We start from the raw sequence: 8,351 nt of genomic DNA on the forward strand, positions 1-8,351 counted from the left end.
AATAACACACACAGAATTGGGGATACCTTACATCACTGATCTGGTAAAGATAAGGCCTGTAATGACATGGCTCAGGCTATGGGTAAATCCTGTAGCAGAATTAAGCAGGCAAATAATCAGCGTTTGCCTTCTTAAAGTCAATCACCTCCATATTCCGTGGTTAAGGTACATTAAAGAGACCCTGGAAGCCAATAACCACCCATCACTTTTTAGCGACCCGACTTCCATTACCCCTACATGCAAACATCAAATTAAAAGAGAACTATTAGATAAATTTGAAGCAGAAAGATTAAGCTCCGATTTATTAAACAAATCAGTGGTGGCACATTGCCAAGTGAGAAATGGGGCGGGTATGGAACCTTATTTATTTTGATGTTTGAAGAGCTTTATTAATATAATAAAAGGTAACAACTGACAAAAGGAAGGGAGATACAAAATATATGGGAAAGTAAAAAGCAAAACATTCCTAATGTCAAAATTATAGCACAAGAAAGCACTTTATGTAATTTTAAAGGGAAACTTGGGGGAAGAAAGAGAGAAAGGGGGAACCTTATTTATTTTTTATGTATAACCATCAGGATAGATTTTTAATATGTTGTTTTAGGCTTAACCTGTTACATCACATTTTAGCTTATCCCTCAGGTTTTACAGTGACAATTGAGCAGAAGGGTGCCTGCGGCTGCGACAATAGGTCTCCGCAAGACACCCTTTATTTTGTACTTTTATGTTACTTTTATCAAATGCCCATTGGATCAGCATTGTTCTAATATTCAAAATTCTATCCCTCTTTGCAGAATGGGTCTGGTTTCTAAAAACCTAAACTGACTAGTGAGGAGAAACTCCTATATGAGTATCTGGAAAGCCTAAAACTTAACATAGACACTAGAAAGGCATAACCATCACTCTGTCCTTTCTTTACAGAAATTGGCATTTATTGCCAGTATTAAAGGGTCGGTGCTTATATGTAGAAATATCACAGACAGCAGGAATTGTGACAGTAAGTGATCTAGAAAGCCTTGCATGGTTTGTTTTGTGCTTGGCCTTTCATAGATTTGTCGGAAATCTATTCCCTTATGCAATGCAGGGTATGTGCTTGGTCCTCCTCAGCTTTGTTGGAAATCGATTCCCTTGTGCAATACAGGGTGTGTTCATGGGAAATGTTCTTATTTCTTTGGTGATGGTGTGACACACAAAGTTTATCCTTTGGACATAATGTTGTGGCACTAATTCTTGAATGTGTTGCTCTTGACAGAGGCAACTGTTTATAATACACTTTTCCGGGTGTCCTCACTTTTGTTGATATTGTGGTATGTTTGAGTTTAAAGTCACAGCATTTTAATTACGCAGAGTGTACATATGGGTACAATTGTTATCACATAATATGCTTTTAATTTGATTTTTTTTAAAATAGGTTGTTTTTGGGCCGTTAACTGACTTCAATTTACATATTTTTAGGCACTCCCTGGGTGTTTTATCTTTGGTTGGTTATCTAGCTGTTCCTGATGAAAGTGGTGTTCATCTTCTTCCTGTACCACCGAAACGTGCTGACCTTTGCCATTTAGATCCTGCTCATTGCAGTTGCTTTTTTGGTCAAAGGAGATTGATGCCATTCTTATGTCTTCAACTTTCCAGAGTTTTGTATGTACGAATGAAGTATGAATGTTGTTGAATAGGGATGAATGCATGAGAGAGTGTGTTTTTGTTTGTGTTATTCCTTTTCCCAGGGAATACATGATATTGTTATGTGAAAAGTGATTTACATGTAAATATGCTTAGAAAATGTATTGTAAATGTTCATTGAATTAAAACTAATTGACAAGTAATTTAGATTTTTATAAAACCTAAAAAATGAATAAACAAAGTTATAAAGTAGAATAATCTACTTGTAGTATGTTATCATTTAAATACGTTTTTGCGGCCCATGTTGAATTCATTGTGAATTAGATAAAAGAAATATAGATCATGAGGGAGCTCTTATAGTGTGGATTGTGGGCTGTTTACCGACTGGTTGGGGCCAAAGAAAACCCTGGTCATCTGTTTGTTGCCTGCCTGTGTTCTCCCTCCCGCCGCAGCTACTCCACTCTAGCTGCCGCCGTGAGGAAGAAGAACTACATTACCCAGACCCCCTAGCGGCACTCCAAACAGCTGCATGCCACCAATCACGCGCCTGGAGGCGCTACTAAATGACAGCGCAGCCCCTGTGGAGCGGGGGCAGCTTACCGACTGGTTGGGGCCAAAGTAAACGCTGGTCATCTCCTGTTTGTTGCCTGCCTGTGTTCTCCCTCCCGCCGCCGCTACTCCACTCTAGTGGCCGCCGTGAGGAGGAAGAACTACATTACCCAGAACCCCTAGCGGCACTCCAAACAGCCACCTGCCACCAATCACGCGCCTGGAGGCGCTATTAAAGGACAGCGCAGCCCCGGTGGAGCGGGGGCTGCTTACCGACTGGTTGGGGCCAAAGAAAACGCTGGTCATCTCCTGTTTGTTGCCTGCCTGTGCTCTCCCTCCCGCCGCCGCTACTCCACTCTAGCAGCCGCCGTGAGGAGGAAGAACTACATTACCCAGACCCCTTAGCGGCACTCCAAACAGCCGCCTGCCACCAATCACGCGCCTGGAGGCACTACTAAAGGACAGCGTAGCCCCGGTGGAGCGGGGGGCTGCTTACCGACTGGTTGGGGCCAAAGAAAACGCTGGTCATCTCCTGTTTTTTGCCTGCCTGTGTTCTCCCTCCCGCCACCGCTACTCCACTCTAGTGGCCGCTGTGAGGAGGAAGAACTACATTACCCAGACCCCCTAGCGGCACTCCAAACAGCCGCCTGCCACAATCACGCGCCTGGAGGCGCTACTAAAGGACAGCGCAGCCCCGGTGGAGCGGGGGCTGCTTACCGACTTGTTGGGGCCAAAGAAAACACTGGTCATCTCCTGTTTGTTGCCTGCCTGTGTTCTCCCTCCCGCCGCCGCTACTCCACTCTAGGGGCCGCCGTGAGGAGGAAGAACTTCATTACCCAGACCCCGTTGCGGCACTCCAAACAGCCGGCTGCCACCAATCACGTGCCTGGTGGAAGGCTGAGGAGTAGCTGACTGACGGCACCGCCCACGAGGAACATGGCGGCGGGCTGAGAGCCGGTCGCGGCAGCACCGAACCGTCCGGATGACCAAATGAGAGCAGCATGTTAGCGAGAGCTTTTTCTTTCCCCTGTCTAGGCGAGTGATAGACGCGTTTTTTCCCCGCAACCGCTGACAGTGATTCTAAGCCGGTTCCTCTGCTCCTTTTCTCCGACGAAACACGGCTGTTACAGGAGGTACTGCAGCAGGCGGTGTTAGGACCTGCTAGGCGTTCGGAACTGGCTCAGCACAGCGCGACTCCGTGTTTGAGGAGACGCCTCTTCAGGGTGTTCACAGACGGAGATGGAGGTGGACTGCCAAGACGCATGCTGTGTTCGCAGGTCATGTAAAACGCTTAACATCGGCATGCAGCGCTTTTTTAAAAAAATGCCCTAAGAAGAAAGCTGTAACCTGCAGTAATCAGCGGTAAGGAGATATTCAAGGGGGTATGGACAGTAGATGATATTAATAGCTCCCTGCGCTCCCTGCGCATTTTACTAAACTATTGTAAGAAAAAAAAAAAAAGAAAAAAAATATATATATTTTTCTCTACTTTTACTGAGGTTGCAGTTAACTAAGGCTGGTCAGATCATAGACCAGTGCACATTAACATTTATGCTGGAAGAACGCCGACGATGCCTATGGAGCAGATTTCGCTCTGCACTGTTTAAAATTAAACTTGGAAGCCTGGTAATACAAACACTTGAGAATCATCCAAATAAAACAGGCTTAGAGAGAAAGAAACTCTACTCTCTTGCAGCAAAGTGAGGGGAGAGGGGGAGTAGAGAGGTAAAGACTCACGGACCTATTACTGGGAGGCGGGGTTGTATGGATCCAACGCAGCTTGGTCTCCCAGAGTATAGGTTCACTGTAGTCACTGAAGCTCTAGCGCAAGAGTCTGATCTGTTGAAAGTTCCCGAGTTAAGAGGGCAAGAAGCAGTTACATCTTGGACTATCGAGCAAGCCAATGTTGAGATAAGCTCAATTTCAGTAAAACAGGGACACATCCTTCCAGTAGGGAGAAATAGGTATCAACTCAGATCCAGGGTAGGATTAAAAGAGAAAGGGGTTCTACAGTTTGAAGAGAGAGAGCGACCTATGCCATTAACCCCCTGCAAAAGTAAAAAGAAAAAGACTATTTCAGTCAAAAAGTTCAAAGGTGTACCTCACGAGGGCCAAGTGGTGAAATGTACTCCGTCCCTAAAATCTTTCTTCAAGGTCTTGGATCAGGCTAAGCACTCTGCAGTGCAGACGGAGGGCAAAATTTGCACTACTCCTTTAAAAAACAGATACGGGGTCCTAGTTAACCTGGGGGATATGGAAAATGTGGATGAGGCTGAAAGTGTAACAGGAACCTCAGCTAATATAAATAAAGTCTCCTCAACAGATAAAATGCGAGGAAACCAAGACACCAGACCCAAGACTCAGGTTGTAACAGTTAAAATTGCATAAAGCAGCTCTAAGGAGGCAGAAGAAAAGACTAGGAGAGTGGACACAGGCAAAGACAACCAATCAGATTCAAGTGAGCAGGAAAGTGACCGACTAGGGGAGCTTTTTCGATCTCTGAGAGGCGACATGATGTCGAAATTTGAAATATCGGAAGCCAATCAAAAATCAATTCAGGACAGATTCGATGTGCTAGAATCTAAGTTAGAGGAGGTCACTTTGCGTACAGGGAAACTTGAAATACAAGCGGCTGCTTTGGACAAAACGGTACACGAAAATAAAAAAGACATAGAACATCTTAAAGCCCAGAACAGATCTTTGATAATGGACATTGAACGGATTGAGACCCATGCTAGGAGGAATAACTTAAGGATCCTGAAAATACCGGAAGGAGAAGAGTTTGAGGACTTAAAGGGATTTGTCTGTAAACTCTTGAGGGACGGCGTTTTAAATGACCGTCCGGATATAAATTTGGAGGAAGAAATCCAGAGGGAACATAGAGACCCCTACAAGCGGCGTACAGACAGGAAAACTCCCAGGAAAATACTTGTGAACTTTCAGACATACAGCGTTAAAGAGCTTATCCTAGGGCGATCCCTTACGAAAACAGATCTACGTTATAAGTCCAGCCCCTACCTTATCAGGTCTGACATTGGTACAAGAACTGCGCAAAGACAATGGGAGCTGGGCACTAGAATGCCGGACTTAAGGTCATTGGGAGCACATGTCCAGATGAGATTTCCAGCCATGCTCAGGATTATGTGGAAAAACAAAACATATAGCTTTACACAGCCAGAAGAGGTCGATAATCTGTTAGACCGAATAAGAAGTGAGCAGGAGGAATAGGACTGGATAGACAAGCTGGGTACTTCAAGGAAGAAAATAATCAAAGGAAGGAACTAAATCAAAAAACAAAAAAAAAAAAGGGAGTGTGGGGGGAGAATCTGAAAAAGCAAATGACTGCATAAGTAGGCTGTATGATGAATGGGGGACATGAAGATCTTTTTGTAATTTAACTTGTCTTGCTCAAATACAGTAAACGGGGGAATGATGTGGGGAGAATCTGAAAAAGCAAATGACTATAAGTAGGATGTATGATAAAAAATAGGGATATGTAGATTTATTTGTAATTTAATTTGTCTCGCTCAAATACAGTAAACGGTCAAGGACACCACTCGGTTGCTCCGAAAGGCGAAGTCATCGCCAGGTATGTCGGGGGCGTTCCTCAAGGGGGAGGGGTTAAATGGGTGGGGGGAGTCAGGGGGAAAAATAAAATAAAATCCTCATATATAAATAAAAGTTTGACGTATAAAGGAATGGATGGGCACGAGCGTACATCAGAATTATGATTAATTTGTATAAGCTTAAGGTTCTGTCGTGGAATATCAATGGTATAGGGGAAAAAATAAAACAAAATAGAATTTGTGAATTTTTAAGATATTCGGATGCCCAGATTATAATGCTACAAGAAACACATTTGGAGGCAGTAGTATGTGATTCTCTTTTTAAAAAGTGTAGGTGGGTTCAAGATATAATCAGTTCCAGGCAATCAGGTGTTACTAGGGGAGTTTCCATCATAATTCGAGCAAACAGCGGGATAAGCTTGAGAAGCTTCGAGACGGATCAATCGGGCAGGTGGTTAGTTGCACAAGTATACATCCAAACTACCCCATATACAATTGCAGTGTACTATGGTCCTAACGAGGACAATCCGGTTCCGCTCTCCAAATTAGAACTAGCTTTATTTACGACAACTGGCCCTCTAATTCTAGGCGGGGATTTTAATCTGGTCTTCGATCAAAAATTAGATAGAACTTCCAGGGCCAAATACCATGCTCCCTTAAAATCCCTTGCCATCCTGGATGTCTTAATGAAAGACTTTACTCTAGTAGATGTCTGGAGGAAAAAATATAGATCTCAACCTGGTTTTACTTTCTATAGTAAAAAATACAAGAATTACTCCAGAATAGACCACTTCCTAGTCGACCAACATCTTCTCAAGGACATTAGCTATCTCTCCTTCACGCCCTCAGGATTATCGGACCATGCTGTTTTAGAATTGGTAGTTAAACTGAATATAACTTCACCAAAACCAAGGTGGACACTGGAGAGATCCTTCCTATTAGATAATCAGATAAAAGTAGAAGTTAAAGACAAAACATCAGAATTTTTTTTAATAAATTCAGGATCCTCCTCCTCCCAGATAGTATGGGAAACTTATAAGGCTTACTTGAGGGGTGTCTTAAGTTCTTTAATGTATCATAAGAGAAAAAGTATAAAAATAAAAAGAAAGGAAGATTTGGCAGCAATAACTAGAAAGGATCTCGAATTACAAAATGCAATTCTTGCAAACTCTAGAGAAATACATTTGTTAGAGAAGGAACTCTTTGACTTGCAGCTCCAGTTAAAAATTGTGGATGAAAAAACTCTTAAAGAAAAATGGGAGTCTAGCAGATTAAAGAATTTTGAGTATGGAGAGAAGTGTGGAGCTCTCCTTGCCTGGAAAGCCAGAGAAGAGAGAACGAGAAATAACATCAAAGCCCTAGTGCATAGACAGTCAGGAGACTTGATAGAAACAGACGCGGAGATAAGAGAAGAAGCTAGGTCCTTTATGAGGAGTCTTTACACGGAAGACAAAGATCCCACGGGGGTGGATTTAGAATCCTGGCTGAGTATAAAACATCTGCCGCAAATGTCCGAATCGGATAAAGCATATTTGGAAAGTGAGATAACAGAGGGGGAAATTTTAGGTCAATTGAAGAAAATGAAAAGGGGGAAAGCTGCAGGTTCTGATGGGTTGCCAGTAGAGATCTATTCGGACAATAAAGAACAATTAATAACTCCATTAAGGGAACTCTTCAATCTTTTATTGATCCAAGGCTACTCCATACCTTCTTCATGGGGAGAAGCCATCATAACGCTTATACCTAAACCAAATAAAGACTTGAAAAGAATAGAGTCCTATAGACCTATTTCATTATTAAACTCGGACATGAAGATCTACTCAGGTATTTTAGCTACTAGACTATCAAAGGTCATAAAATCTATAATCCACCCTGACCAGAGAGGTTTTATTCCAGGGAGACAGTTAAATGAACTAACGTTTCAAGCAATAGGGGCCATAGACTATGCTAACGCTAAAAATCTCCCACTGGCGCTGGTTGCCATAGACGCAGCTAAGGCCTTCGACCAGGTCAATTGGAAGTATCTATGGGCCACAATGGCGGCCTTTGGGTTCCCCCAATTTTTTATAGAGGCGGTCAGATCCTTATATCATTGCCCAAAGGCTAAGGTCTTAGTCAACGGAATTTTATCTGAGTGGTTTGATATATCACGAGGTACCAGGCAGGGTTGTCCTCTGTCCCCCCTTTTGTTCGATGTTTATATGGAGACCTTCGTTTGTGGGATTAGAGAGGACAATACCATTCAACCATTTCAGCTTGGAAATCTGCCTTTGAAGGTGGCGTTGTACGCAGACGATCTTCTTTTATATACATCCGATCACTTGGTAGCAATCCCAAGGTTATTTTTTCTATCGGAAGAATTTGGGAAATTGTCCGGGTACCAGATCAATAAAGATTATGGGGTGGAATAACAACACACATATAGTAGGTGCAAAACAAAATATGAGGTACCTGGGAATCTACTTAACTCAATCCTTAAAAGATATCACCTCTCTCAGCTGGCAAAAGGTGGTTAAAGATATTAATAAAACTTTAACAAGATGGGGGAATTTGCCTTTAAACATCTATGGTCGGGTCAACCTTGTTAAAATGACAATTCTCCCTAAATTGACCTTC

The sequence above is a fragment of the Lissotriton vulgaris genome, chromosome 2_1 (assembly GCF_964263255.1).
Source record: "Lissotriton vulgaris chromosome 2_1, aLisVul1.2, whole genome shotgun sequence".
NCBI classification, from domain to species: Eukaryota; Metazoa; Chordata; class Amphibia; order Caudata; family Salamandridae; genus Lissotriton; species Lissotriton vulgaris.